General features: G+C 45.0%; 1 protein-coding gene across 1 annotated transcript in view; it reads right to left on the bottom strand.

The window, feature by feature from the left end:
* Nucleotides 1-26,902, bottom strand: part of LOC311107257 (RNA-binding motif, single-stranded-interacting protein 3-like) — a 315,032-nt gene that overhangs the window by 157,668 nt on the left and 130,462 nt on the right. The gene's annotated exons all lie outside the window — the stretch shown is intronic.

Raw genomic sequence — 26,902 nt, 5'->3', positions numbered from 1 at the left:
TCTAGCAGCCAGTGAGTGTTTCTAGCAGCCAGTGAGTGTTTCTACTAGCTCAGTGAGTGTTTCAAGCAGCCAGTAAGTGTTTCTAGCAGCTACAGTGAGTGTTTCAAGCAGCCAGTGAGTGTTTCTAGGAGATACAGTGAGTGTATCTAGCAGCTACAGTGAGTGTTTCTAGCAGCCCGTGAGTGTTTCTAGGAGCTACAGTGAGTGTTTCTAGAAGCCAGTGAGTGTTTCTAGAAGCCAGTGAGTCTTTCTAGCAGCCAGTGAGTGTTTCTAGCAGCCAATGAGTGTTTCTAGCAGCTAAAGTGAGTGTTTCTAGAAGTCAGTGAGTGTTTCTAACAGCTACAATGAGTGTTTCCAGCAGCTGGTGAGTGTCTCTAACAGCCAGTGGAGTGTTTCAAGCAGCCAGTGAGTGTTTCTAGCAGCCAGTGAGTGTTTCTAGCAGCCAGTGAGTGTTTCTACTAGCTCAGTGAGTGTTTCAAGCAGCCAGTAAGTGTTTCTAGCAGCTACAGTGAGTGTTTCAAGCAGCCAGTGAGTGTTTCTAGGAGCTACAGTGAGTGTATCTATCAGCTACAGTGAGTGTTTCTAGCAGCCCGTGAGTGTTTCTAGGAGCTACAGTGAGTGTTTCTAGAAGCCAGTGAGTGTTTCTAGCAGCCAGTGAGTCTTTCTAGCAGCTAACGTGAGTATTTCTAGCAGCAAGTGAGTGTTTCTAGCAGCTACAGTGAGTGTTTCTAGCAGCTGGTGAGTGTCTCTAACAGCCAGTGAGTGTTTCTAGCAGCCAGTGAGTGTTTCTAGCAGCTACAGTGAGTGTTTTTAGCAGCCAGTGAGTGTTTCTACTAGCTAAATTGACTGTTTGTAGCAGCCAGTGAGTGTTTCTAGGACCGACAGTGAGTGTTTCTAGCAGCCAGTGAGTGTTTCTAGCAGCCAGTGAGTGTTTCTAGCAGCCAGTGAGTGTTTCTACCAGCTCAGTGAGTGTTTCAAGCATCCAGTAAGTGTTTCTAGCAGCTACAGTGAGTGTTTCAAGCAGCCAGTGAGTGTTTCTAGGAGCTAGAGTGAGTGTTTATAGCAGCTACAGTGAGTGTTTCTAGCAGCCAGTGAGTATTTCTAGCAGCCAATGAGTGTTTCTAACAGTTACAGTGAGTTTTTCTAGCAGCTACAGTGAGTGTTTCTAGAAGCCAGTGAGTGTTTCTAACAGCTACAGTGAGTGTTTCTAGCAGCCAGTGAGTGTTTCTAGCAGCCAGTGAGTGTTTCTACTAGCTCAGTGAGTGTTTCAAGCAGCTACATTGAGTGTTTCAAGCAACCAGTGAGTGTTTCTAGGAGCTACAATGAGTGTTTCTAGTAGCTACAGTGAGTATGTCTAGCAGCCAGTGAGTGTTTCTAGGAGCGACAGTGGGTGTTTCTATAAGCCAGTGAGTGTTTCTAGCAGCCAGTGAGTCTTTCTAGCAGCCAGTGAGTGTTTCTAACAGCTACAGTGAATGTTTCTAGCAGCCAGTGAGTGTTTCAAGCAGCCAGTGAGTGTTTCTAGCAGCCAATGAGTGTTTCTAGCAGCTAAAGTGAGTTTTTCTAGAAGTCAGTGAGTGTTTCTAACAGCTACAATGAATGTTTCCAGCAGCTGGTGAGTGTCTCTAACAGCCAGTGAGTGTTTCTAGCAGCCAGTGAGTGTTTCAAGCAGCCAGTGAGTGTTTCTAGCAGCCAGTGAGTGTTTGTAGCAGCCAGTGAGTGTTTCTAGCAGCCAGTGAGTGTTTCAAGCAGCTACAGTGAGTGTTTCTAGCAGCCAGTGAGTGTTTCTACTAGCTACAGTGACTGTTTGTAGCAGCCAGTGAGTGTTTCTAGGACCGGCAGTGAGTGTTTCTAGCAGCCAGTGAGTGTTTCTAGGAGCTACAGTGAGTGTTTCTAGCAGCCAGTGAGTGTTTCTAGCAGCCAGTGAGTGTTTCTAGCAGCCAGTGAGTGTTTCTAGCAGCCAGTGAGTTTTTCTACTAGCTCAGTGAGTGTTTCAAGCAGCCAGTAAGTGTTTCTAGCAGCTACAGTGAGTGTTTCAAGCAGCCAGTGAGTGTTTCTAGGAGCTACAGTGAGTGTTTCTTGCAGCCAGTGAGTGTTTCTACTAGCTCAGTGAGTGTTTCATGCATCCAGTAAGTGTTTCTAGCAGCTACAGTGAGTGTTTCAAGCAGCCAGTGAGTGTTTCTAGGAGCTACAGTGAGTGTTTCTAGCAGCTACAGTGAGTGTTTCTAGCAGATACAGTGAGTGTTTCTAGCAGGCATTGAGTGTTTCTAGCAGCCATTGAGTGTTTCTAGCAGCCATTGAGTGTTTCTATCAGCTACACTGAGTGTTTCAAGCAGCCAGTGAGTGTTTCTAGGAGCTACAGTGAGTGTTTCTAGCAGCTACAGTGAGTGTTTCTAGCAGCCAGTGAGTGTTTCTAGCAGCTACAGTGAGTGTTTCTAGCAGCCAGTGAGTGTTTCTAGCAGCTAAAGTGAGTGTTTCTAGAAGCCAATGAGTGTTTCTAAGAGCTACAGTGAGTGTTTCTAGCAGCTACAGTGAGTGTTTCTAGAAGCCAGTGAGTGTTTCTAACAGCTACAGTGAGTGTTTCTAGCAGCCAGTGAGTGTTTCTAGCAGCCAGTGAGTGTTTCTACTAGCTCAGTGAGTGTTTCAAGCAGCTACATTGAGTGTTTCAAGCAACCAGTGCGTGTTTCTAGGAGCTACAGTGAGTGTTTCTAGTAGCTACAGTGAGTATGTCTAGCAGCCAGTGAGCATTTCTAGGAGCTACAGTGAGTGTTTCTAGAAGCCAGTGAGTGTTTCTAGCAGCCAGTTAGTCTTTCTAGCAGCCAGTGAGTGTTTCTAACAGCTACAGTGAATGTTTCTAGAAGCCAGTGAGTGTTTCAAGCAGCCAGTGAGTGTTTCTAGCAGCCAATGAGTGTTTCTAGCAGCTAAAGTGAGTGTTTTTAGAAGTCAGTGAGTGTTTCTAACAGCTACAATGAGTTTTTCCAGCAGCTGGTGAGTGTCTCTAACAGCCAGTGAGTGTTTCTAGCAGCCAGTGAGTGTTTCAAGCAGCCAGTGAGTGTTTCTAGCAGCCAGTGAGTGTTTCTAGCAGCCAGTGAGTGTTTCTACTAGCTCAGTGAGTGTTTCAAGGAGCCAGTAAGTGTTTCTAGCAGCTACAGTGAGTGTTTCAAGCAGCCAGTGAGTGTTTCTAGGAGCTACAGTGAGTGTATCTAGCAGCTACAGTGAGTGTTTCTAGCAGCCAGTGAGTATCTCTATCAGCCAGTGAGTCTTTCTAGCAGCTAACGTGAGTATTTCTAGCAGCAAGTGAGTGTTTCTAGCAGCTACAGTGAGTGTTTCTAGCAGCCAGTGAGTGTTTCTACTAACTCAGTGAGTGTTTTAAGCAGCTAGATTGAGTGTTTATAGCAGCTACATTGAGTGTTTCAAGCAACCAGTGCGTGTTTCTAGGAGCTACAGTGAGTGTTTCTAGTAGCTACAGTGAGTATGTCTAGCAGCCAATTAGTGTTTCTAGGAGCTACAGTGAGTGTTGCTAGAAGCCAGTGAGTGTTTCTAGCAGCCAGTGAGTCTTTCTAGCAGCCAGTGAGTGTTTCTAACAGCTACAGTGAATGTTTCTAGCAGCCAGTGAGTGTTTCAAGCAGCCAGTGAGTGTTTCTAGCAGCCAATGAGTGTTTCTAGCAGCTAAAGTGAGTGTTTCTAGAAGTCAGTGAGTGTTTCTAACAGCTACACTGAGTGTTTCCAGCAGCTGGTGAGTGTCTCTAACAGCCAGTGAGTGTTTCTAGCAGCCAGTGAAGGTTTCAAGCAGCTACAGTGAGTGTTTCTAGCAGCCAGTGAGTGTTTCTAGCAGCTACAGTGAGTGTTTTTAGCAGCCAGTGAGTGTTTCTACTAGCTAAAGTGACTGTTTGTAGCAGCCAGTGAGTGTTTCTAGGACCGACAGTGAGTGTTTCTAGCAGCCAGTGAGTGTTTCTAGCAGCCAGTGAGTGTTTCTAGCAGCCAGTGAGTGTTTCTACCAGCTCAGTGAGTGTTTCAAGCATCCAGTAAGTGTTTCTAGCAGCTACAGTGAGTGTTTCAAGCAGCCAGTGAGTGTTTCTAGGAGCTACAGTGAGTGTTTATAGCAGCTACAGTGAGTGTTTCTAGCAGCCAGTGAGTATTTCTAGCAGCTAAAGTGAGTGTTTCTAGCAGCCAATGAGTGTTTCTAACATCTACAGTGAGTTTTTCTAGCAGCTACAGTGAGTGTTTCTAGAAGCCAGTGAGTGTTTCTAACAGCTACAGTGAGTGTTTCTAGCAGCCAGTGAGTGTTTCTAGCAGCCAGTGAGTGTTTCTACTAGCTCAGTGAGTGTTTCAAGCAGCTACATTGAGTGTTTCAAGCAACCAGTGAGTGTTTCTAGGAGCTACAATGAGTGTTTCTAGTAGCTACAGTGAGTATGTCTAGCAGCCAGTGAGTGTTTCTAGGAGCGACAGTGAGTGTTTCTATAAGCCAGTGAGTGTTTCTAGCAGCCAGTGAGTCTTTCTAGCAGCCAGTGAGTGTTTCTAACAGCTACAGTGAATGTTTCTAGCAGCCAGTGAGTGTTTCAAGCAGCCAGTGAGTGTTTCTAGCAGCCAATGAGTGTTTCTAGCAGCTAAAGTGAGTTTTTCTAGAAGTCAGTGAGTGTTTCTAACAGCTACAATGAATGTTTCCAGCAGCTGGTGAGTGTCTCTAACAGCCAGTGAGTGTTTCTAGCAGCCAGTGAGTGTTTCAAGCAGCCAGTGAGTGTTTCTAGCAGCCAGTGAGTGTTTGTAGCAGCCAGTGAGTGTTTCTAGCAGCCAGTGAGTGTTTCAAGCAGCTACAGTGAGTGTTTCTAGCAGCCAGTGAGTGTTTCTACTAGCTACAGTGACTGTTTGTAGCAGCCAGTGAGTGTTTCTAGGACCGGCAGTGAGTGTTTCTAGCAGCCAGTGAGTGTTTCTAGGAGCTACAGTGAGTGTTTCTAGCAGCCAGTGAGTGTTTCTAGCAGCCAGTGAGTGTTTCTAGCAGCCAGTGAGTGTTTCTAGCAGCCAGTGAGTGTTTCTACTACCTCAGTGAGTGTTTCAAGCAGCCAGTAAGTGTTTCTAGCAGCTACAGTGAGTGTTTCAAGCAGCCAGTGAGTGTTTCTAGGAGCTACAGTGAGTGTTTCTTGCAGCCAGTGAGTGTTTCTACTAGCTCAGTGAGTGTTTCAAGCATCCAGTAAGTGTTTCTAGCAGCTACAGTGAGTGTTTCAAGCAGCCAGTGAGTGTTTCTAGGAGCTACAGTGAGTGTTTCTAGCAGCTACAGTGAGTGTTTCTAGCAGATACAGTGAGTGTTTCTAGCAGGCATTGAGTGTTTCTAGCAGCCATTGAGTGTTTCTATCAGCTACACTGAGTGTTTCAAGCAGCCAGTGAGTGTTTCTAGGAGCTACAGTGAGTGTTTCTAGCAGCTACAGTGAGTGTTTCTAGCAGCCAGTGAGTGTTTCTAGCAGCTACAGTGAGTGTTTCTAGCAGCCAGTGAGTGTTTCTAGCAGCTAAAGTGAGTGTTTCTAGCAGCCAATGAGTGTTTCTAAGAGCTACAGTGAGTGTTTCTAGCAGCTACAGTGAGTGTTTCTAGAAGCCATTGAGTGTATCTAACAGCTACAGTGAGTGTTTCTAGAAGCCAGTGAGTGTTTCTAGCAGCCAGTGAGTGTTTCTACTAGCTCAGTGAGTGTTTCAAGCAGCTACATTGAGTGTTTCAAGCAACCAGTGAGTGTTTCTAGGAGCTACAATGAGTGTTTCTAGTAGCTACAGTGAGTATGTCTAGCAGCCAGTGAGTGTTTCTAGGAGCTACAGTGAGTGTTTCTATAAGCCAGTGAGTGTTTCTAGCAGCCAGTGAGTCTTTCTAGCAGCCAGTGAGTGTTTCTAACAGCTTCAGTGAATGTTTCTAGCAGCCAGTGAGTGTTCAAGCAGCCAGTGAGTGTTTCTAGCAGCCAATGAGTGTTTCTAGCAGCTAAAGTGAGTTCTTCTAGAAGTCAGTGAGTGTTTCTAACAGCTACAATGAATGTTTCCAGCAGCTGGTGAGTGTCTCTAACAGCCAGTGAGTGTTTCTAGCAGCCAGTGAGTGTTTCAAGCAGCCAGTGAGTGTTTCTAGCAGCCAGTGAGTGTTTGTAGCAGCCAGTGAGTGTTTCTAGCAGCCAGTGAGTGTTTCAAGCAGCTACAGTGAGTGTTTCTAGCAGCCAGTGAGTGTTTCTACTAGCTACAGTGACTGTTTGTAGCAGCCAGTGAGTGTTTCTAGGACCGGCAGTGAGTGTTTCTAGCAGCCAGTGAGTGTTTCTAGGAGCTACAGTGAGTGTTTCTAGCAGCCAGTGAGTGTTTCTAGCAGCCAGTGAGTGTTTCTAGCAGCCAGTGAGTGTTTCTAGCAGCCAGTGAGTGTTTCTACTAGCTCAGTGAGTGTTTCAAGCAGCCAGTAAGTGTTTCTAGCAGCTACAGTGAGTGTTTCAAGCAGCCAGTGAGTGTTTCTAGGAGCTACAGTGAGTGTTTCTTGCAGCCAGTGAGTGTTTCTACTAGCTCAGTGAGTGTTTCAAGCATCCAGTAAGTGTTTCTAGCAGCTACAGTGAGTGTTTCAAGCAGCCAGTGAGTGTTTCTAGGAGCTACAGTGAGTGTTTCTAGCAGCTACAGTGAGTGTTTCTAGCAGATACAGTGAGTGTTTCTAGCAGGCATTGAGTGTTTCTAGCAGCCATTGAGTGTTTCTAGCAGCTACACTGAGTGTTTCAAGCAGCCATTGAGTGTTTCTAGGAGCTACAGTGAGTGTTTCTAGCAGCTACAGTGAGTGTTTCTAGCAGCCAGTGAGTGTTTCTAGCAGCTACAGTGAGTGTTTCTAGCAGCCAGTGAGTGTTTCTAGCAGCTAAAGTGAGTGTTTCTAGCAGCCAATGAGTGTTTCTAACAGCTACAGTGAGTGTTTCTAGCAGCTACAGTGAGTGTTTCTAGAAGCCAGTGAGTGTTTCTAACAGCTACAGTGAGTGTTTCTAGCAGCCAGTGAGTGTTTCTAGCAGCCAGTGAGTGTTTCTACTAGCTCAGTGAGTGTTTCAAGCAGCTACATTGAGTGTTTCAAGCAACCAGTGAGTGTTTCTAGGAGCTAAAATGAGTGTTTCTAGTAGCTACAGTGAGTGTTTCTAACAGCTACAATGAATGTTTCCAGCAGCTGGTGAGTGTCTCTAACAGCCAGTGAGTGTTTCTAGCAGCCAGTGAGTGTTTCAAGCAGCCAGTGAGTGTTTCTAGCAGCCAGTGAGTGTTTGTAGCAGCCAGTGAGTGTTTCTATCAGCTACACTGAGTGTTTCAAGCAGCCAGTGAGTGTTTCTAGGAGCTACAGTGAGTGTTTCTAGCAGCTACAGTGAGTGTTTCTAGCAGCCAGTGAGTGTTTCTAGCAGCTACAGTGAGTGTTTCTAGCAGCCAGTGGATGTTTCTAGCAGCTAAAGTGAGTGTTTCTAGAAGCCAATGAGTGTTTCTAAGAGCTACAGTGAGTGTTTCTAGCAGCTACAGTGAGTGTTTCTAGAAGCCAGTGAGTGTTTCTAACAGCTACAGTGAGTGTTTCTAGCAGCCAGTGAGTGTTTCTAGCAGCCAGTGAGTGTTTCTACTAGCTCAGTGAGTGTTTCAAGCAGCTACATTGAGTGTTTCAAGCAACCAGTGCGTGTTTCTAGGAGCTACAGTGAGTGTTTCTAGTAGCTACAGTGAGTATGTCTAGCAGCCAGTGAGCATTTCTAGGAGCTACAGTGAGTGTTTCTATAAGCCAGTGAGTGTTTCTAGCAGCCAGTTAGTCTTTCTAGCAGCCAGTGAGTGTTTCTAACAGCTACAGTGAATGTTTCTAGAAGCCAGTGAGTGTTTCAAGCAGCCAGTGAGTGTTTCTAGCAGCCAATGAGTGTTTCTAGCAGCTAAAGTGAGTGTTTTTAGAAGTCAGTGAGTGTTTCTAACAGCTACAATGAGTTTTTCCAGCAGCTGGTGAGTGTCTCTAACAGCCAGTGAGTGTTTCTAGCAGCCAGTGAGTGTTTCAAGCAGCCAGTGAGTGTTTCTAGCAGCCAGTGAGTGTTTCTAGCAGCCAGTGAGTGTTTCTACTAGCTCAGTGAGTGTTTCAAGGAGCCAGTAAGTGTTTCTAGCAGCTACAGTGAGTGTTTCAAGCAGCCAGTGAGTGTTTCTAGGAGCTACAGTGAGTGTATCTAGCAGCTACAGTGAGTGTTTCTAGCAGCCAGTGAGTATCTCTATCAGCCAGTGAGTCTTTCTAGCAGCTAACGTGAGTATTTCTAGCAGCAAGTGAGTGTTTCTAGCAGCTACAGTGAGTGTTTCTAGCAGCCAGTGAGTGTTTCTACTAGCTCAGTGAGTGTTTTAAGCAGCTAGATTGAGTGTTTCTAGCAGCTACATTGAGTGTTTCAAGCAACCAGTGCGTGTTTCTAGGAGCTACAGTGAGTGTTTCTAGTAGCTACAGTGAGTATGTCTAGCAGCCAATTAGTGTTTCTAGGAGCTACAGTGTGTGTTGCTAGAAGCCAGTGAGTGTTTCTAGCAGCCAGTGAGTCTTTCTAGCAGCCAGTGAGTGTTTCTAACAGCTACAGTGAATGTTTCTAGCAGCCAGTGAGTGTTTCAAGCAGCCAGTGAGTGTTTCTAGCAGCCAATGAGTGTTTCTAGCAGCTAAAGTGAGTGTTTCTAGAAGTCAGTGAGTGTTTCTAACAGCTACACTGAGTGTTTCCAGCAGCTGGTGAGTGTCTCTAACAGCCAGTGAGTGTTTCTAGCAGCCAGTGAAGGTTTCAAGCAGCTACAGTGAGTGTTTCTAGCAGCCAGTGAGTGTTTCTAGCAGCTACAGTGAGTGTTTTTAGCAGCCAGTGAGTGTTTCTACTAGCTAAAGTGACTGTTTGTAGCAGCCAGTGAGTGTTTCTAGGACCGACAGTGAGTGTTTCTAGCAGCCAGTGAGTGTTTCTAGCAGCCAGTGAGTGTTTCTAGCAGCCAGTGAGTGTTTCTACCAGCTCAGTGAGTGTTTCAAGCATCCAGTAAGTGTTTCTAGCAGCTACAGTGAGTGTTTCAAGCAGCCAGTGAGTGTTTCTAGGAGCTACAGTGAGTGTTTATAGCAGCTACAGTGAGTGTTTCTAGCAGCCCGTGAGTATTTCTAGCAGCTAAAGTGAGTGTTTCTAGCAGCCAATGAGTGTTTCTAACATCTACAGTGAGTTTTTCTAGCAGCTACAGTGAGTGTTTCTAGAAGCCAGTGAGTGTTTCTAACAGCTACAGTGAGTGTTTCTAGCAGCCAGTGAGTGTTTCTAGCAGCCAGTGAGTGTTTCTACTAGCTCAGTGAGTGTTTCAAGCAGCTACATTGAGTGTTTCAAGCAACCAGTGAGTGTTTCTAGGAGCTACAATGAGTGTTTCTAGTAGCTACAGTGAGTATGTCTAGCAGCCAGTGAGTGTTTCTAGGAGCGACAGTGAGTGTTTCTATAAGCCAGTGAGTGTTTCTAGCAGCCAGTGAGTCTTTCTAGCAGCCAGTGAGTGTTTCTAACAGCTACAGTGAATGTTTCTAGCAGCCAGTGAGTGTTTCAAGCAGCCAGTGAGTGTTTCTAGCAGCCAATGAGTGTTTCTAGCAGCTAAAGTGAGTTTTTCTAGAAGTCAGTGAGTGTTTCTAACAGCTACAATGAATGTTTCCAGCAGCTGGTGAGTGTCTCTAACAGCCAGTGAGTGTTTCTAGCAGCCAGTGAGTGTTTCAAGCAGCCAGTGAGTGTTTCTAGCAGCCAGTGAGTGTTTGTAGCAGCCAGTGAGTGTTTCTAGCAGCCAGTGAGTGTTTCAAGCAGCTACAGTGAGTGTTTCTAGCAGCCAGTGAGTGTTTCTACTAGCTACAGTGACTGTTTGTAGCAGCCAGTGAGTGTTTCTAGGACCGGCAGTGAGTGTTTCTAGCAGCCAGTGAGTGTTTCTAGGAGCTACAGTGAGTGTTTCTAGCAGCCAGTGAGTGTTTCTAGCAGCCAGTGAGTGTTTCTAGCAGCCAGTGAGTGTTTCTAGCAGCCAGTGAGTGTTTCTACTACCTCAGTGAGTGTTTCAAGCAGCCAGTAAGTGTTTCTAGCAGCTACAGTGAGTGTTTCAAGCAGCCAGTGAGTGTTTCTAGGAGCTACAGTGAGTGTTTCTTGCAGCCAGTGAGTGTTTCTACTAGCTCAGTGAGTGTTTCAAGCATCCAGTAAGTGTTTCTAGCAGCTACAGTGAGTGTTTCAAGCAGCCAGTGAGTGTTTCTAGGAGCTACAGTGAGTGTTTCTAGCAGCTACAGTGAGTGTTTCTAGCAGATACAGTGAGTGTTTCTAGCAGGCATTGAGTGTTTCTAGCAGCCATTGAGTGTTTCTATCAGCTACACTGAGTGTTTCAAGCAGCCAGTGAGTGTTTCTAGGAGCTACAGTGAGTGTTTCTAGCAGCTACAGTGAGTGTTTCTAGCAGCCAGTGAGTGTTTCTAGCAGCTACAGTGAGTGTTTCTAGCAGCCAGTGAGTGTTTCTAGCAGCTAAAGTGAGTGTTTCTAGCAGCCAATGAGTGTTTCTAAGAGCTACAGTGAGTGTTTCTAGCAGCTACAGTGAGTGTTTCTAGAAGCCAGTGAGTGTTTCTAAAAGCTACAGTGAGTGTTTCTAGAAGCCAGTGAGTGTTTCTAGCAGCCAGTGAGTGTTTCTACTAGCTCAGTGAGTGTTTCAAGCAGCTACATTGAGTGTTTCAAGCAACCAGTGAGTGTTTCTAGGAGCTACAATGAGTGTTTCTAGTAGCTACAGTGAGTATGTCTAGCAGCCAGTGAGTGTTTCTAGGAGCTACAGTGAGTGTTTCTATAAGCCAGTGAGTGTTTCTAGCAGCCAGTGAGTCTTTCTAGCAGCCAGTGAGTGTTTCTAGCAGCCAGTGAGTGTTTCTAGCAGCCAGTGAGTGTTTCTACCAGCTCAGTGAGTGTTTCAAGCATCCAGTAAGTGTTTCTAGCAGCTACAGTGAGTGTTTCAAGCAGCCAGTGAGTGTTTCTAGGAGCTACAGTGAGTGTTTATAGCAGCTACAGTGAGTGTTTCTAGCAGCCCGTGAGTATTTCTAGCAGCTAAAGTGAGTGTTTCTAGCAGCCAATGAGTGTTTCTAACATCTACAGTGAGTTTTTCTAGCAGCTACAGTGAGTGTTTCTAGAAGCCAGTGAGTGTTTCTAACAGCTACAGTGAGTGTTTCTAGCAGCCAGTGAGTGTTTCTAGCAGCCAGTGAGTGTTTCTACTAGCTCAGTGAGTGTTTCAAGCAGCTACATTGAGTGTTTCAAGCAACCAGTGAGTGTTTCTAGGAGCTACAATGAGTGTTTCTAGTAGCTACAGTGAGTATGTCTAGCAGCCAGTGAGTGTTTCTAGGAGCGACAGTGAGTGTTTCTATAAGCCAGTGAGTGTTTCTAGCAGCCAGTGAGTCTTTCTAGCAGCCAGTGAGTGTTTCTAACAGCTACAGTGAATGTTTCTAGCAGCCAGTGAGTGTTTCAAGCAGCCAGTGAGTGTTTCTAGCAGCCAATGAGTGTTTCTAGCAGCTAAAGTGAGTTTTTCTAGAAGTCAGTGAGTGTTTCTAACAGCTACAATGAATGTTTCCAGCAGCTGGTGAGTGTCTCTAACAGCCAGTGAGTGTTTCTAGCAGCCAGTGAGTGTTTCAAGCAGCCAGTGAGTGTTTCTAGCAGCCAGTGAGTGTTTGTAGCAGCCAGTGAGTGTTTCTAGCAGCCAGTGAGTGTTTCAAGCAGCTACAGTGAGTGTTTCTAGCAGCCAGTGAGTGTTTCTACTAGCTACAGTGACTGTTTGTAGCAGCCAGTGAGTGTTTCTAGGACCGGCAGTGAGTGTTTCTAGCAGCCAGTGAGTGTTTCTAGGAGCTACAGTGAGTGTTTCTAGCAGCCAGTGAGTGTTTCTAGCAGCCAGTGAGTGTTTCTAGCAGCCAGTGAGTGTTTCTAGCAGCCAGTGAGTGTTTCTACTACCTCAGTGAGTGTTTCAAGCAGCCAGTAAGTGTTTCTAGCAGCTACAGTGAGTGTTTCAAGCAGCCAGTGAGTGTTTCTAGGAGCTACAGTGAGTGTTTCTTGCAGCCAGTGAGTGTTTCTACTAGCTCAGTGAGTGTTTCAAGCATCCAGTAAGTGTTTCTAGCAGCTACAGTGAGTGTTTCAAGCAGCCAGTGAGTGTTTCTAGGAGCTACAGTGAGTGTTTCTAGCAGCTACAGTGAGTGTTTCTAGCAGATACAGTGAGTGTTTCTAGCAGGCATTGAGTGTTTCTAGCAGCCATTGAGTGTTTCTATCAGCTACACTGAGTGTTTCAAGCAGCCAGTGAGTGTTTCTAGGAGCTACAGTGAGTGTTTCTAGCAGCTACAGTGAGTGTTTCTAGCAGCCAGTGAGTGTTTCTAGCAGCTACAGTGAGTGTTTCTAGCAGCCAGTGAGTGTTTCTAGCAGCTAAAGTGAGTGTTTCTAGCAGCCAATGAGTGTTTCTAAGAGCTACAGTGAGTGTTTCTAGCAGCTACAGTGAGTGTTTCTAGAAGCCAGTGAGTGTTTCTAAAAGCTACAGTGAGTGTTTCTAGAAGCCAGTGAGTGTTTCTAGCAGCCAGTGAGTGTTTCTACTAGCTCAGTGAGTGTTTCAAGCAGCTACATTGAGTGTTTCAAGCAACCAGTGAGTGTTTCTAGGAGCTACAATGAGTGTTTCTAGTAGCTACAGTGAGTATGTCTAGCAGCCAGTGAGTGTTTCTAGGAGCTACAGTGAGTGTTTCTATAAGCCAGTGAGTGTTTCTAGCAGCCAGTGAGTCTTTCTAGCAGCCAGTGAGTGTTTCTAACAGCTTCAGTCAATGTTTCTAGCAGCCAGTGAGTGTTCAAGCAGCCAGTGAGTGTTTCTAGCAGCCAATGAGTGTTTCTAGCAGCTAAAGTGAGTTTTTCTAGAAGTCAGTGAGTGTTTCTAACAGCTACAATGAATGTTTCCAGCAGCTGGTGAGTGTCTCTAACAGCCAGTGAGTGTTTCTAGCAGCCAGTGAGTGTTTCAAGCAGCCAGTGAGTGTTTCTAGCAGCCAGTGAGTGTTTGTAGCAGCCAGTGAGTGTTTCTAGCAGCCAGTGAGTGTTTCAAGCAGCTACAGTGAGTGTTTCTAGCAGCCAGTGAGTGTTTCTACTAGCTACAGTGACTGTTTGTAGCAGCCAGTGAGTGTTTCTAGGACCGGCAGTGAGTGTTTCTAGCAGCCAGTGAGTGTTTCTAGGAGCTACAGTGAGTGTTTCTAGCAGCCAGTGAGTGTTTCTAGCAGCCAGTGAGTGTTTCTAGCAGCCAGTGAGTGTTTCTAGCAGCCAGTGAGTGTTTCTACTAGCTCAGTGAGTGTTTCAAGCAGCCAGTAAGTGTTTCTAGCAGCTACAGTGAGTGTTTCAAGCAGCCAGTGAGTGTTTCTAGGAGCTACAGTGAGTGTTTCTTGCAGCCAGTGAGTGTTTCTACTAGCTCAGTGAGTGTTTCAAGCATCCAGTAAGTGTTTCTAGCAGCTACAGTGAGTGTTTCAAGCAGCCAGTGAGTGTTTCTAGGAGCTACAGTGAGTGTTTCTAGCAGCTACAGTGAGTGTTTCTAGCAGATACAGTGAGTGTTTCTAGCAGGCATTGAGTGTTTCTAGCAGCCATTGAGTGTTTCTAGCAGCTACACTGAGTGTTTCAAGCAGCCATTGAGTGTTTCTAGGAGCTACAGTGAGTGTTTCTAGCAGCTACAGTGAGTGTTTCTAGCAGCCAGTGAGTGTTTCTAGCAGCTACAGTGAGTGTTTCTAGCAGCCAGTGAGTGTTTCTAGCAGCTAAAGTGAGTGTTTCTAGCAGCCAATGAGTGTTTCTAACAGCTACAGTGAGTGTTTCTAGCAGCTACAGTGAGTGTTTCTAGAAGCCAGTGAGTGTTTCTAACAGCTACAGTGAGTGTTTCTAGCAGCCAGTGAGTGTTTCTAGCAGCCAGTGAGTGTTTCTACTAGCTCAGTGAGTGTTTCAAGCAGCTACATTGAGTGTTTCAAGCAACCAGTGAGTGTTTCTAGGAGCTAAAATGAGTGTTTCTAGTAGCTACAGTGAGTGTTTCTAACAGCTACAATGAATGTTTCCAGCAGCTGGTGAGTGTCTCTAACAGCCAGTGAGTGTTTCTAGCAGCCAGTGAGTGTCTCAAGCAGCCAGTGAGTGTTTCTAGCAGCCAGTGAGTGTTTGTAGCAGCCAGTGAGTGTTTCTAGCAGCCAGTGAGTGTTTCAAGCAGCTACAGTGAGTGTTTCTAGCAGCCAGTGAGTGTTTCTACTAGCTACAGTGACTGTTTGTAGCAGCCAGTGAGTGTTTCTAGGACCGGCAGTGAGTGTATCTAGCAGCCAGTGAGTGTTTCTAGCAGCCAGTGAGTGTTTCTAGCAGCCAGTGAGTATTTCTACTAGCTCAGTGAGTGTTTCAAGCAGCCAGTAAGTGTTTCTAGCAGCTACAGTGAGTGTTTCAAGCAGCCAGTGAGTGTTTCTAGGAGCTACAGTGAGTGTATCTAGCAGCTACAGTGAGTGTTTCTAGCAGCCAGTGAGTGTTTCTAGGAGCTACAGTGAGTGTTTCTAGAAGCTAGTGAGTGTTTCTAGCAGCCAATGAGTCTTTCTAGCAGCTAACGTGAGTATTTCTAGCAGCAAGTGATTGTTTCTAGCAGCTACAGTGAGTGTTTCTAGCAGCAAGTGAGTGTTTCTACTAGCTCATTGAGTGTTTCTAGCAGCTACATTGAGTGTTTCAAGCAACCAGTGCGTGTTTCTAGGAGCTACAGTGAGTGTTTCTAGCAGCCAGTGAGTGTTTCTAGCAGCTACAGTGAGTGTTTCTAGCAGCCAGTGAGTGTTTCTAGCAGCTAAAGTGAGTGTTTCTAGCAGCCAATGAGTGTTTCTAACAGCTACAGTGAGTGTTTCTAGCAGCTACAGTGAGTGTTTCTAGAAGCCAGTGAGTGTTTCTAACAGCTACAGTGAGTGTTTCTAGCAGCCAGTGAGTGTTTCTAGCAGCCAGTGAGTGTTTCTACTAGCTCAGTGAGTGTTTCAAGCAGCTACATTGAGTGTTTCAAGCAACCAGTGAGTGTTTCTAGGAGCTACAATGAGTGTTTCTAGTAGCTACAGTGAGTATGTCTAGCAGCCAGTGAGTGTTTCTAGGAGCTACAGTGAGTGTTTCTATAAGCCAGTGAGTGTTTCTAGCAGCCAGTGAGTCTTTCTAGCAGCCAGTGAGTGTTTCTAACAGCTACAGTGAATGTTTCTAGCAGCCAGTGAGTGTTTCAAGCAGCCAGTGAGTGTTTCTAGCAGCCAATGAGTGTTTCTAGCAGCTAAAGTGAGTTTTTCTAGAAGTCAGTGAGTGTTTCTAACAGCTACAATGAATGTTTCCAGCAGCTGGTGAGTGTCTCTAACAGCCAGTGAGTGTTTCTAGCAGCCAGTGAGTGTTTCAAGCAGCCAGTGAGTGTTTCTAGCAGCCAGTGAGTGTTTGTAGCAGCCAGTGAGTGTTTCTAGCAGCCAGTGAGTGTTTCAAGCAGCTACAGTGAGTGTTTCTAGCAGCCAGTGAGTGTTTCTACTAGCTACAGTGACTGTTTGTAGCAGCCAGTGAGTGTTTCTAGGACCGGCAGTGAGTGTTTCTAGCAGCCAGTGAGTGTTTCTAGGAGCTACAGTGAGTGTTTCTAGCAGCCAGTGAGTGTTTCTAGCAGCCAGTGAGTATTTCTACTAGCTCAGTGAGTGTTTCAAGCAGCCAGTAAGTGTTTCTAGCAGCTACAGTGAGTGTTTCAAGCAGCCAGTGAGTGTTTCTAGGAGCTACAGTGAGTGTATCTAGCAGCTACAGTGAGTGTTTCTAGCAGCCAGTGAGTGTTTCTAGGAGCTACAGTGAGTGTTTCTAGAAGCTAGTGAGTGTTTCTATTAGCCAGTGAGTCTTTCTAGCAGCTAACGTGAGTATTTCTAGCAGCAAGTGAGTGTTTCTAGCAGCTACAGTGAGTGTTTCTAGCAGCCAGTGAGTGTTTCTACTAGCTCAGTGAGTGTTTCAAGCAGCTACATTGAGTGTTTCTAGCAGCTACATTGAGTGTTTCAAGCAACCAGTGCGTGTTTCTAGGAGCTACGGTGAGTGTTTCTAGTAGCTACAGTGAGTATGTCTAGCAGCCAGTGAGTGTTTCTAGGATTTACAGTGAGTGTTTCTAGAAGCCAGTGAGTGTTTCTAGCAGCCAGTGAGTCTTTCTAGCAGCCAGTGGGTGTTTCTAACAGCTACAGTGAATGTTTCTAGCAGCCAGTGAGTGTTTCAAGCAGCTAGTGAGTGTTTCTAGCAGCCAATGAGTGTTTCTAGCAGCTAAAGTGAGTGATTCTAGAAGTCAGTGAGTGTTTCTAACAGCTACAATGAGTGTTTCCAGCAGCTGGTGAGTGTCTCTAACAGCCAGTGAGTGTTTCTAGCAACCAGTGAGTGTTTCAAGCAGCCAGTGAGTGTTTCTAGCAGCCAGTGAGTGTTTCTAGCAGCCAGTGAGTGTTTCTAGCAGCTACAATGAGTGTTTCTAGCAGCCAGTGAGTGTTTCTACTAGCTACAGTGACTGTTTGTAGCAGCCAGTGAGTGTTTCTAGGACCGACAGTGAGTGTTTCTAGCAGCCAGTGAGTGTTTCTAGGAGCTACAGTGAGTGTTTCTAGCAGCCAGTGAGTGTTTCTTGCAGCCAGTGAGTGTGTCTACTACCTCAGTGAGTGTTTCAAGCAGCCAGTAAGTGTTTCTAGCAGCTACAGTGAGTGTTTCAAGCAGCCAGTGAGTGTTTCTAGGAGCTACAGTGAGTGTTTCTAGCAGCTACAGTGAGTGTTTCTAGCAGGCAGTGAGTGTTTCTAGCAGCCATTGAGTGTTTCTAGCAGCTACAATGAGTGTTTCAAGCAGCCAGTGAGTGTTTCTAGTAACTAAAGTTAGTATTTCTAGCAGCCAGTGAGTGTTTCTAGCAGCCAGTGAGTGTTTCTAGCAGCTACAGTGAGTGTTTCTAGCAGCCAGTGAGTGTTTCTACCAGCTAAAGTGAGTGTTTCTAGCATCCAATTAGTGTTTATAACAGCTACAGTGAGTGTTTCAGTGAGTGTTTCTAGCAGCTAAAGTGAGTGTTTCTATCAGCCAATGAGTGTTTCTAACAGCTACAGAGAATGTTTCTAGCAGCTACAGTGAGTGTTTCTAGCAGCCAGTGAGTGTTTCTAGCAGCTACAATGAGTGTTTCAAGCAGCCAGTGAGTGTTTCTAGTAACTAAAGTTAGTATTTCTAGCAGCCAGTGAGTGTTTCTAGCAGCCAGTGAGTGTTTCTAGCAGCTACAATGAGTCTTTCAAGCAGCCAGTGAGTGTTTCTAACAGCTACATGGAGTGTTTCCAGCAACCAGTGGTTTTTCTAGCAGCCAGTGAGTGTTTCTAGCAGCTAAAGTGAGTGTTTCTAGCAGCCAATGAGTGTTTCTAACAGCTACAGTGAGTGTTTCTAGCAGCTACAGTGAGTGTTTCTAACAGGCAGTGAGTGTTTTTTAGCAGCCATTGAGTGTTTCTAGCAGCTACAATGAGTGTTTCAAGCAGCCAGTGAGTGTTTCTAGTAACTAAAGTTAGTATTTCTAGCAGCCAGTGGGTGTTTATATTAGCCAGTTAGTATTTCTAGCAGCCAGTGAATGTTTCTAGCAGCCAGTGAGTGTTTCTAGCAGCTACAGTGAGTGTTTCTAGCAGCCAGTGAGTGTTTCTACCAGCTAAAGTGAGTGTTTCTAGCATCCAATTAGTGTTTATAACAGCTACAGTGAGTGTTTCAGTGAGTGTTTCTAGCAGCTAAAGTGAGTGTTTCTATCAGCCAATGAGTGTTTCTAACAGATACAGAGAATGTTTCTAGCAGCTACAGTGAGTGTTTCTAGCAGCCAGTGAGTGTTTCTAGCAGCTACAATGAGTGTTTCAAGCAGCCAGTGAGTGTTTCTAGTAACTAAAGTTAGTATTTCTAGCAGCCAGTGAGTGTTTCTAGCAGCCAGTGAGTGTTTCTAGCAGCTACAATGAGTCTTTCAAGCAGCCAGTGAGTGTTTCTAACAGCTACATGGAGTGTTTCCAGCAACCAGTGGTTTTTCTAGCAGCCAGTGAGTGTTTCTAGCAGCTAAAGTGAGTGTTTCTAGCAGCCAATGAGTGTTTCTAACAGCTACAGTGAGTGTTTCTAGCAGCTACAGTGAGTGTTTCTAACAGGCAGTGAGTGATTTTTAGCAGCCATTGAGTGTTTCTAGCAGCTACAATGAGTGTTTCAAGCAGCCAGTGAGTGTTTCTAGTAACTAAAGTTAGTATTTCTAGCAGCCAGTGGGTTTATATTAGCCAGTGAGTGTTTCTAGCAGCTAAAGTGAGTGTTTCTAGCAGCCAATGAGTGTTTCTAACAGCTACAGTGAGTGTTTCTAGCAGCTACAGTGAGTGTTTCTAACAGGCAGTGAGTGTTTCTAGCAGCCAGTGAGTGTTTCTAGCAGCTACAATGAGTGTTTCAAGCAGCCAGTGAGTGTTTCTAGCAGCTAAAGTGAGTGTTTCTAGCAGCCAGTGAGTGTTTCTAGTAGCTAAAGTTAGTATTTATAGCAGCCAGTGAGTGTTTCTAGCAGCCAGTGAGTGTTTCTAGCAGCCAGTGAGTGTTTCTATAAGCTACAGTGTGTGTTTCTAGCAGCCAGTGAGTGTTTCTAGCAGTCAGTGAGTATTTCTACTAGCTACAGTGAGTGTTTCTAGCAGCCAAATAGTGTTTCTAGCAGCTAAAGTGAGTATTTCTTGAGCCAGTGAGTGTTTCTAGCAGCTACAGTGAGTGTTTATAGCAGCCAGTGAGTGTTTCAAGCAGCCAGTGAGTGTTTCTAGCAGCCAGTGTGTGTTTCTAACAGCTACAGTGAGTGTTTCTAGCAGCCAGTGAGTGTTTCTAACAGCTACAGTGAGTGTTTCCAGCAGCCATTAAGTGTTTCTAACAGCTACATTGAGTGTTTCTAGGAGCTACAATTAGTGTTTCTAACAGCCAGTCTCTAACTCTGTCTCTAACTCTCCGTCTCTAACTCTCTGTCTCTACCACTCTGTCTCTAACTCTCAGTCTCTAACTCTCAGTCTCTAACTCTCAGTCTCTAACTCTCTGTCTCTAACTCTCTGTCTCTAACTCTCTGTCTCTAACTCTCTGTCTCTAACTCTCTGTCTCTAACGCTCAGTCTCTAACTCTCAGTCTCTAACTCTCAGTCTCTAACTCTCCGTCTCTAACTCTCAGTCTCTAACTCTCAGTCTCTAACTCTCAGTCTCTAACTCTCAGTCTCTAACTCTCTGTCTCTAACTCTCTGTCTCTAACTCTCAGTCTCTAACTCTCAGTCTCTAACTCTCTGTCTCTAACTCTCTGTCTCTAACTCTCTGTCTCTAACTCTCTGTCTCTACCACTCTGTCTCTAACTCTCTGTCTCTAACTCAGACTCTAACTTTCTGTCTCTAACTTTCAGTCTCTAACTCAGTCTCTAACTCAGTCTCTAACTCAGTCTCTAACTCTCAATCTCTAACTCTCAGTCTCTGACTCTCAGTCTCTGACTCTCAGTCTCTGACTCTCAGTCTCTGACTCTCAGTCTCTAACTCTCAGTCTCTAACTCTCAGTCTCTAACTCTCAGTCTCTAACTCTCAGTCTCTAACGCAGTCTCTAACGCAGTCTCTAACTCAGTCTCTAACTCAGTCTCTAACTCTCAGTCTCTAACTTAGTCTCTAACTTAGTCTCTAACTTAGTCTCTAACTCTCAGTCTCTAAATCTCAGTCTCTAACTCTGTCTCTAACTCTCAGTGTCTAACTCTCAGTCTCTAACTCTCAGTCTCTAACTCTCAGTCTCTAACTCTCAGTCTCTAACTCTCAGTCTCTAACTCTCCGTCTCTAACTCTCCGTCTATAACTCTCCGTCTCTACCGCTCTGTCTATAACTCTCCGTCTCTAACTCTCAGTCTCTAACTCTAAGTCTCTAACTCTCCGTCTCTAACTCTCCGTCTCTAACTCTCCGTCTCTAACTCTCCGTCTCTAACTCTCCGTCTCTAACTCTCTGTCTCTAACTCAGTCTCTAACTCTCCGTCTCTAACTCTCCGTCTCTAACTCTCCGTCTCTAACTCTCGGTCTCTAACTCTTAGTATCTAACTCAGTCTCTGACTCAGTCTCTAACTCTCAGTCTCTAACTCTCAGTCTCTAACTTAGTCTCTAACAGTCTCTAACTCTCAGTCTATATCTCTCTGTCTCTATCTCAGTCTCTAACTTTCTGTCTCTAACTCTCCGTCTCTAACTCTCCGTCTCTAACTCTCCGTCTCTAACTCTCCGTCTCTAACTCAGTCTCTAACTCTCAGTCTCTAACTCTCAGTCTCTAACTCTCAATCTCTAACTCTCCGTCTCTAACTCGCAGTCTCTAACTCGCAGTCTCTAACTCGCAGTCTCTAACTCAGTCTCTAACTCTCTGTCTCTAACTCTCTGTCTCTACGGCTCTGTCTCTAACTCTCCGTCTCTAACTCGCAGTCTCTAACTCTCAGTCTCTAACTCTCAGTCTCTTACTCTCAGTCTCTAACTCAGACTCTAACTCTCAGGCTCTAACTCTCAGGCTCTAACTCTCAGTCTCTAACTCTCAGTCTCTAACTCTCAGTCTCTAACTCTCAGTCTCTAACTCTCAGTCTCTAACTCTCAGTCTCTAACTCTCAGTCTCTAACTCTCAGTCTCTAATTCTCAGTATCTAACTCTCTGTCTCTAACTCTCTGTCTCTAACTCTCTGTCTCTAACTCTCTGTCTCTAACTCTCTGTCTCTAGCTCTCTGTCTCTAGCTCTCTGTCTCTAACTCTTTGTCTCTACTGCTCTGTCTCTAACTCTAACTCTCTGTCTCTAACTCAGACTCTAACTATCAGTCTCTAACTATCAGTCTCCAACTCAGTCTCTAACTCGCAGTCTCTAACTCTCAGTCTCTAACTCTCATTCTCTAACTCAGTCTCTAACTCAGTCTCTAACTCAGTCTCTGACTCTCAGTCTCTAACTCTCAGTCTCTAACTCTCAGTCTCTAACTCTCAGTCTCTAGCTCTCAGTCTCTGACTCAGTCTCTAACTCTCAGTCTCTAACTCTCAGTCTCTAACTCTCAGTCTCTAACTCTCAGTCTCTAACTCGCAGTCTCTAACTCGCAGTCTCTAACTCGCAGTCTCTAACTCGCAGTCTCTAACTCGCAGTCTCTAACTCTCAGTCTCTAACTCAGTCTCTAACTAATTCTCTAACTCAGTCTCTAACTCTCAGTCTCTAACTCAGTCTCTAGCTCTCAGTCTCTGACTCAGTCTCTAACAGTCTCTAACTCTCAGTCTCTAACTCTCAGTCTCTAACTCTCAGTCTCTAACTCTCAGTCTCTAACTCGCAGTCTCTAACTCAGTCTCTAACTCAGTCTCTAACTAATTCTCTAACTCAGTCTCTAACTCTCAGTCTCTAACTCTCCGTCTCTAACTCTCCGTCTCTAACTCTCAGTCTCTAACTCTCAGTCTCTAACTCTCAGTCTCTAACTCTCAGTCTCTGACTCAGTCTCTAACTCTCAGTCTCTGACTAAGTCTCTAACTCAGTCTCTAACTCAGTCTCTAACTCTCAGTCTCTAACTTTGTCTCTAACAGTCTCTACCTCTCAGTCTCTAACTCTCAGTCTCTAACTCTCAGTCTCTAACTCTCAGTCTCTAACTCTCAGTCTCTAACTCTCAGTCTCTAACTCAGTCTCTAACTCTCAGTCTCTAACTCAGTCTCTAACTCAGTCTCTAACTCTCCGCCTCTAACTCTTAGTCTCTAACTCTTTGTCTCTAACTCTCCGTCTCTAACTCTCCGTCTCAAACTCAGACTCTAACTCAGTCTCTAACTCAGTCTCTAACTCAGTCTCTAACTCAGTCTCTAACTCAGTCTCTAACTCTCAGTCTCTAACTTAGTCTCTAACAGTCTCTTACTCTCAGTATCTAACTCTCAGTCTCTAACTCTCTGTCTTTATCTCTCTGTCTCTATCTCAGTCTCTAACTTTCTGTCTCTAACTCTCCGTCTCTAACTCTCCGTCTCTAACTCTCCGTCTCTAACTCTCCGTCTCTAACTCTCCGTCTCTAACTCTCCGTCTCTAACTCTCTGTCTCTACGGCTCTGTCTCTAACTCTCCGTCTCTAACTCGCAGTCTCTAATTCAGTCTCTAACTCAAACTCTAACTCTCAGTCTCTAACTCTCAGTCTCTAACTCTCAGTCTCTAACTCTCAGTCTCTAACTCTCAGTCTCTAACTCAGTCTCTAACTCAGTCTCTAACTCTCCGCCTCTAACTCTTTGTCTCTAACTCTCCGTCTCTAACTCTCCGTCTCTAACTCTCCGTCTCTAACTCAGACTCTAACTCAGTCTCTAACTCAGTCTCTAACTCAGTCTCTAACTCAGTCTCTAACTCAGTCTCTAACTCAGTCTCTAACTCAGTCTCTAACTCTCAGTATCTAACTCTCAGTCTCTAACTCTCAGTCTCTAACTCTCTGTCTTTATCTCTCTGTCTCTATCTCAGTCTCTAACTTTCTGTCTCTAACTCTCCGTCTCTAACTCTCCGTCTCTAACTCTCCGTCTCTAACTCTCCGTCTCTAACTCTCCGTCTCTAACTCTCCGTCTCTAACTCTCTGTCTCTAACTCTCCGTCTCTAACTCTCTGTCTCTACGGCTCTGTCTCTAACTCTCCGTCTCTAACTCGCAGTCTCTAATTCAGTCTCTAACTCAAACTCTAACTCTCAGTCTCTAACTCGCAGTCTCTAACTCGCAGTCTCTAACTCGCAGTCTCTAACTCAGTCTCTAACTCTCTGTCTCTAACTCTCTGTCTCTACGGCTCTGTCTCTAACTCTCCGTCTCTAACTCGCAGTCTCTAACTCTCAGTCTCTAACTCTCAGTCTCTTACTCTCAGTCTCTAACTCAGACTCTAACTCTCAGGCTCTAACTCTCAGGCTCTAACTCTCAGTCTCTAACTCTCAGTCTCTAACTCTCAGTCTCTAACTCTCAGTCTCTAACTCTCAGTCTCTAACTCTCAGTCTCTAACTCTCAGTCTCTAACTCTCAGTCTCTAACTCTCAGTCTCTAATTCTCAGTATCTAACTCTCTGTCTCTAACTCTCTGTCTCTAACTCTCTGTCTCTAACTCTCTGTCTTTAACTCTCTGTCTCTAGCTCTCTGTCTCTAGCTCTCTGTCTCTAACTCTTTGTCTCTACTGCTCTGTCTCTAACTCTAACTCTCTGTCTCTAACTCAGACTCTAACTATCAGTCTCTAACTATCAGTCTCCAACTCAGTCTCTAACTCGCAGTCTCTAACTCTCAGTCTCTAACTCTCATTCTCTAACTCAGTCTCTAACTCAGTCTCTAACTCAGTCTCTGACTCTCAGTCTCTAACTCTCAGTCTCTAACTCTCAGTCTCTAACTCTCAGTCTCTAGCTCTCAGTCTCTGACTCAGTCTCTAACTCTCAGTCTCTAACTCTCAGTCTCTAACTCTCAGTCTCTAACTCTCAGTCTCTAACTCGCAGTCTCTAACTCGCAGTCTCTAACTCGCAGTCTCTAACTCGCAGTCTCTAACTCGCAGTCTCTAACTCTCAGTCTCTAACTCTCAGTCTCTAACTCAGTCTCTAACTAATTCTCTAACTCAGTCTCTAACTCTCAGTCTCTAACTCAGTCTCTAGCTCTCAGTCTCTGACTCAGTCTCTAACAGTCTCTAACTCTCAGTCTCTAACTCTCAGTCTCTAACTCTCAGTCTCTAACTCTCAGTCTCTAACTCGCAGTCTCTAACTCAGTCTCTAACTCAGTCTCTAACTAATTCTCTAACTCAGTCTCTAACTCTCAGTCTCTAACTCTCCGTCTCTAACTCTCCGTCTCTAACTCTCAGTCTCTAACTCTCAGTCTCTAACTCTCAGTCTCTAACTCTCAGTCTCTGACTCAGTCTCTAACTCTCAGTCTCTGACTAAGTCTCTAACTCAGTCTCTAACTCAGTCTCTAACTCTCAGTCTCTAACTTTGTCTCTAACAGTCTCTACCTCTCAGTCTCTAACTCTCAGTCTCTAACTCTCAGTCTCTAACTCTCAGTCTCTAACTCTCAGTCTCTAACTCTCAGTCTCTAACTCTCAGTCTCTAACTCTCAGTCTCTAACTCAGTCTCTAACTCAGTCTCTAACTCTCCGCCTCTAACTCTTAGTCTCTAACTCTTTGTCTCTAACTCTCCGTCTCTAACTCTCTGTCTCAAACTCAGACTCTAACTCAGTCTCTAACTCAGTCTCTAATTCAGTCTCTAACTCAGTCTCTAACTCAGTCTCTAACTCTCAGTCTCTAACTTAGTCTCTAACAGTCTCTTACTCTCAGTATCTAACTCTCAGTCTCTAACTCTCTGTCTTTATCTCTCTGTCTCTATCTCAGTCTCTAACTTTCTGTCTCTAACTCTCCGTCTCTAACTCTCCGTCTCTAACTCTCCGTCTCTAACTCTCCGTCTCTAACTCTCCGTCTCTAACTCTCCGTCTCTAACTCTCCGTCTCTAACTCTCTGTCTCTACGGCTCTGTCTCTAACTCTCCGTCTCTAACTCGCAGTCTCTAATTCAGTCTCTAACTCAAACTCTAACTCTCAGTCTCTAACTCTCAGTCTCTAACTCTCAGTCTCTAACTCGCAGTCTCTAACTCAGTCTCTAACTCAGTCTCTAACTAATTCTCTAACTCAGTCTCTAACTCTCAGTCTCTAACTCTCCGTCTCTAACTCTCCGTCTCTAACTCTCAGTCTCTAACTCTCAGTCTCTAACTCTCAGTCTCTAACTCTCAGTCTCTGACTCAGTCTCTAACTCTCAGTCTCTGACTAAGTCTCTAACTCAGTCTCTAACTCAGTCTCTAACTCTCAGTCTCTAACTTTGTCTCTAACAGTCTCTACCTCTCAGTCTCTAACTCTCAGTCTCTAACTCTCAGTCTCTAACTCTCAGTCTCTAACTCTCAGTCTCTAACTCTCAGTCTCTAACTCTCAGTCTCTAACTCTCAGTCTCTAACTCAGTCTCTAACTCAGTCTCTAACTCTCCGCCTCTAACTCTTAGTCTCTAACTCTTTGTCTCTAACTCTCCGTCTCTAACTCTCTGTCTCAAACTCAGACTCTAACTCAGTCTCTAACTCAGTCTCTAATTCAGTCTCTAACTCAGTCTCTAACTCAGTCTCTAACTCTCAGTCTCTAACTTAGTCTCTAACAGTCTCTTACTCTCAGTATCTAACTCTCAGTCTCTAACTCTCTGTCTTTATCTCTCTGTCTCTATCTCAGTCTCTAACTTTCTGTCTCTAACTCTCCGTCTCTAACTCTCCGTCTCTAACTCTCCGTCTCTAACTCTCCGTCTCTAACTCTCCGTCTCTAACTCTCCGTCTCTAACTCTCCGTCTCTAACTCTCTGTCTCTACGGCTCTGTCTCTAACTCTCCGTCTCTAACTCGCAGTCTCTAATTCAGTCTCTAACTCAAACTCTAACTCTCAGTCTCTAACTCTCAGTCTCTAACTCTCAGTCTCTAACTCTCAGTCTCTAACTCTCAGTCTCTAACTCAGTCTCTAACTCAGTCTCTAACTCTCCGCCTCTAACTCTTTGTCTCTAACTCTCCGTCTCTAACTCTCCGTCTCTAACTCTCCGTCTCTAACTCAGACTCTAACTCAGTCTCTAACTCAGTCTCTAACTCAGTCTCTAACTCAGTCTCTAACTCAGTCTCTAACTCAGTCTCTAACTCAGTCTCTAACTCTCAGTATCTAACTCTCAGTCTCTAACTCTCAGTCTCTAACTCTCTGTCTTTATCTCTCTGTCTCTATCTCAGTCTCTAACTTTCTGTCTCTAACTCTCCGTCTCTAACTCTCCGTCTCTAACTCTCCGTCTCTAACTCTCCGTCTCTAACTCTCCGTCTCTAACTCTCCGTCTCTAACTCTCTGTCTCTAACTCTCCGTCTCTAACTCTCTGTCTCTACGGCTCTGTCTCTAACTCTCCGTCTCTAACTCGCAGTCTCTAATTCAGTCTCTAACTCAAACTCTAACTCTCAGTATCTAACTCTCTGTCTCTAACTCTCCGTCTCTAACTCTCTGTCTCTAACTCAGACTCTAACTCTCTGTCTCTAACTCTCCGTCTCTAACTCTCCGTCTATAACTCTCCGTCTCTACCGCTCTGTCTATAACTCTCCATCTCTAACTCTCCGTCTCTAACTCTAAGTCTCTAACTCTCCGTCTCTAACTCTCCGTCTCTAACTCTCCGTCTCTAACTCTCCGTCTCTAACTCTCCGTCTCTAACTCTCCGTCTCTAACTCTCCTTCTCTAACTCTCTGTCTCTAACTCAGTCTCTAACTCTCCGTCTCTAACTCTCCGTCTCTAACTCTCCGTCTCTAACTCTCCGTCTCTAACTCTTAGTATCTAACTCAGTCTCTGACTCAGTCTCTAACTCTCAGTCTCTAACTCTCAGTCTCTAACTCTCCGTCTCTAACTCTCCGTCTCTAACTCGCAGTCTCTAACTCGCAGTCTCTAACTCTCTGTCTCTACGGCTCTGTCTCTACGGCTCTGTCTCTAACTCGCAGTCTCTAACTCTCAGTCTCTAACTCTCAGTCTCTTACTCTCAGTCTCTAATTCAGTCTCTAACTCAGACTCTAACTCTCAGGCTCTAACTCAATCTCTAACTCTCAGTCTCTAACTCTCAGTCTCTAACTCTCAGTCTCTAACTCTCAGTCTCTAACTCTCAGTCTCTAACTCAGTCTCTAACTCAGTCTCTAACTCTCCGCCTCTAACTCTTTGTCTCTAACTCTCCGTCTCTAACTCTCCGTCTCTAACTCTCCGTCTCTAACTCTCCGTCTCTAACTCTCTGTCTCTAACTCTCCGTCTCTAACTCTCTGTCTCTACGGCTCTGTCTCTAACTCTCCGTCTCTAACTCGCAGTCTCTAATTCAGTCTCTAACTCAAACTCTAACTCTCAGTATCTAACTCTCTGTCTCTAACTCTCCGTCTCTAACTCTCTGTCTCTAACTCAGACTCTAACTCTCTGTCTCTAACTCTCCGTCTCTAACTCT

This window comes from Coregonus lavaretus (genome assembly GCF_964263955.1).
Source record: "Coregonus lavaretus genome assembly, chromosome: 3".
NCBI classification, from domain to species: Eukaryota; Metazoa; Chordata; class Actinopteri; order Salmoniformes; family Salmonidae; genus Coregonus; species Coregonus lavaretus.
Note: the sequence above shows the minus strand (reverse complement) of the source record. Positions and strands in the feature narration are given on the sequence as shown.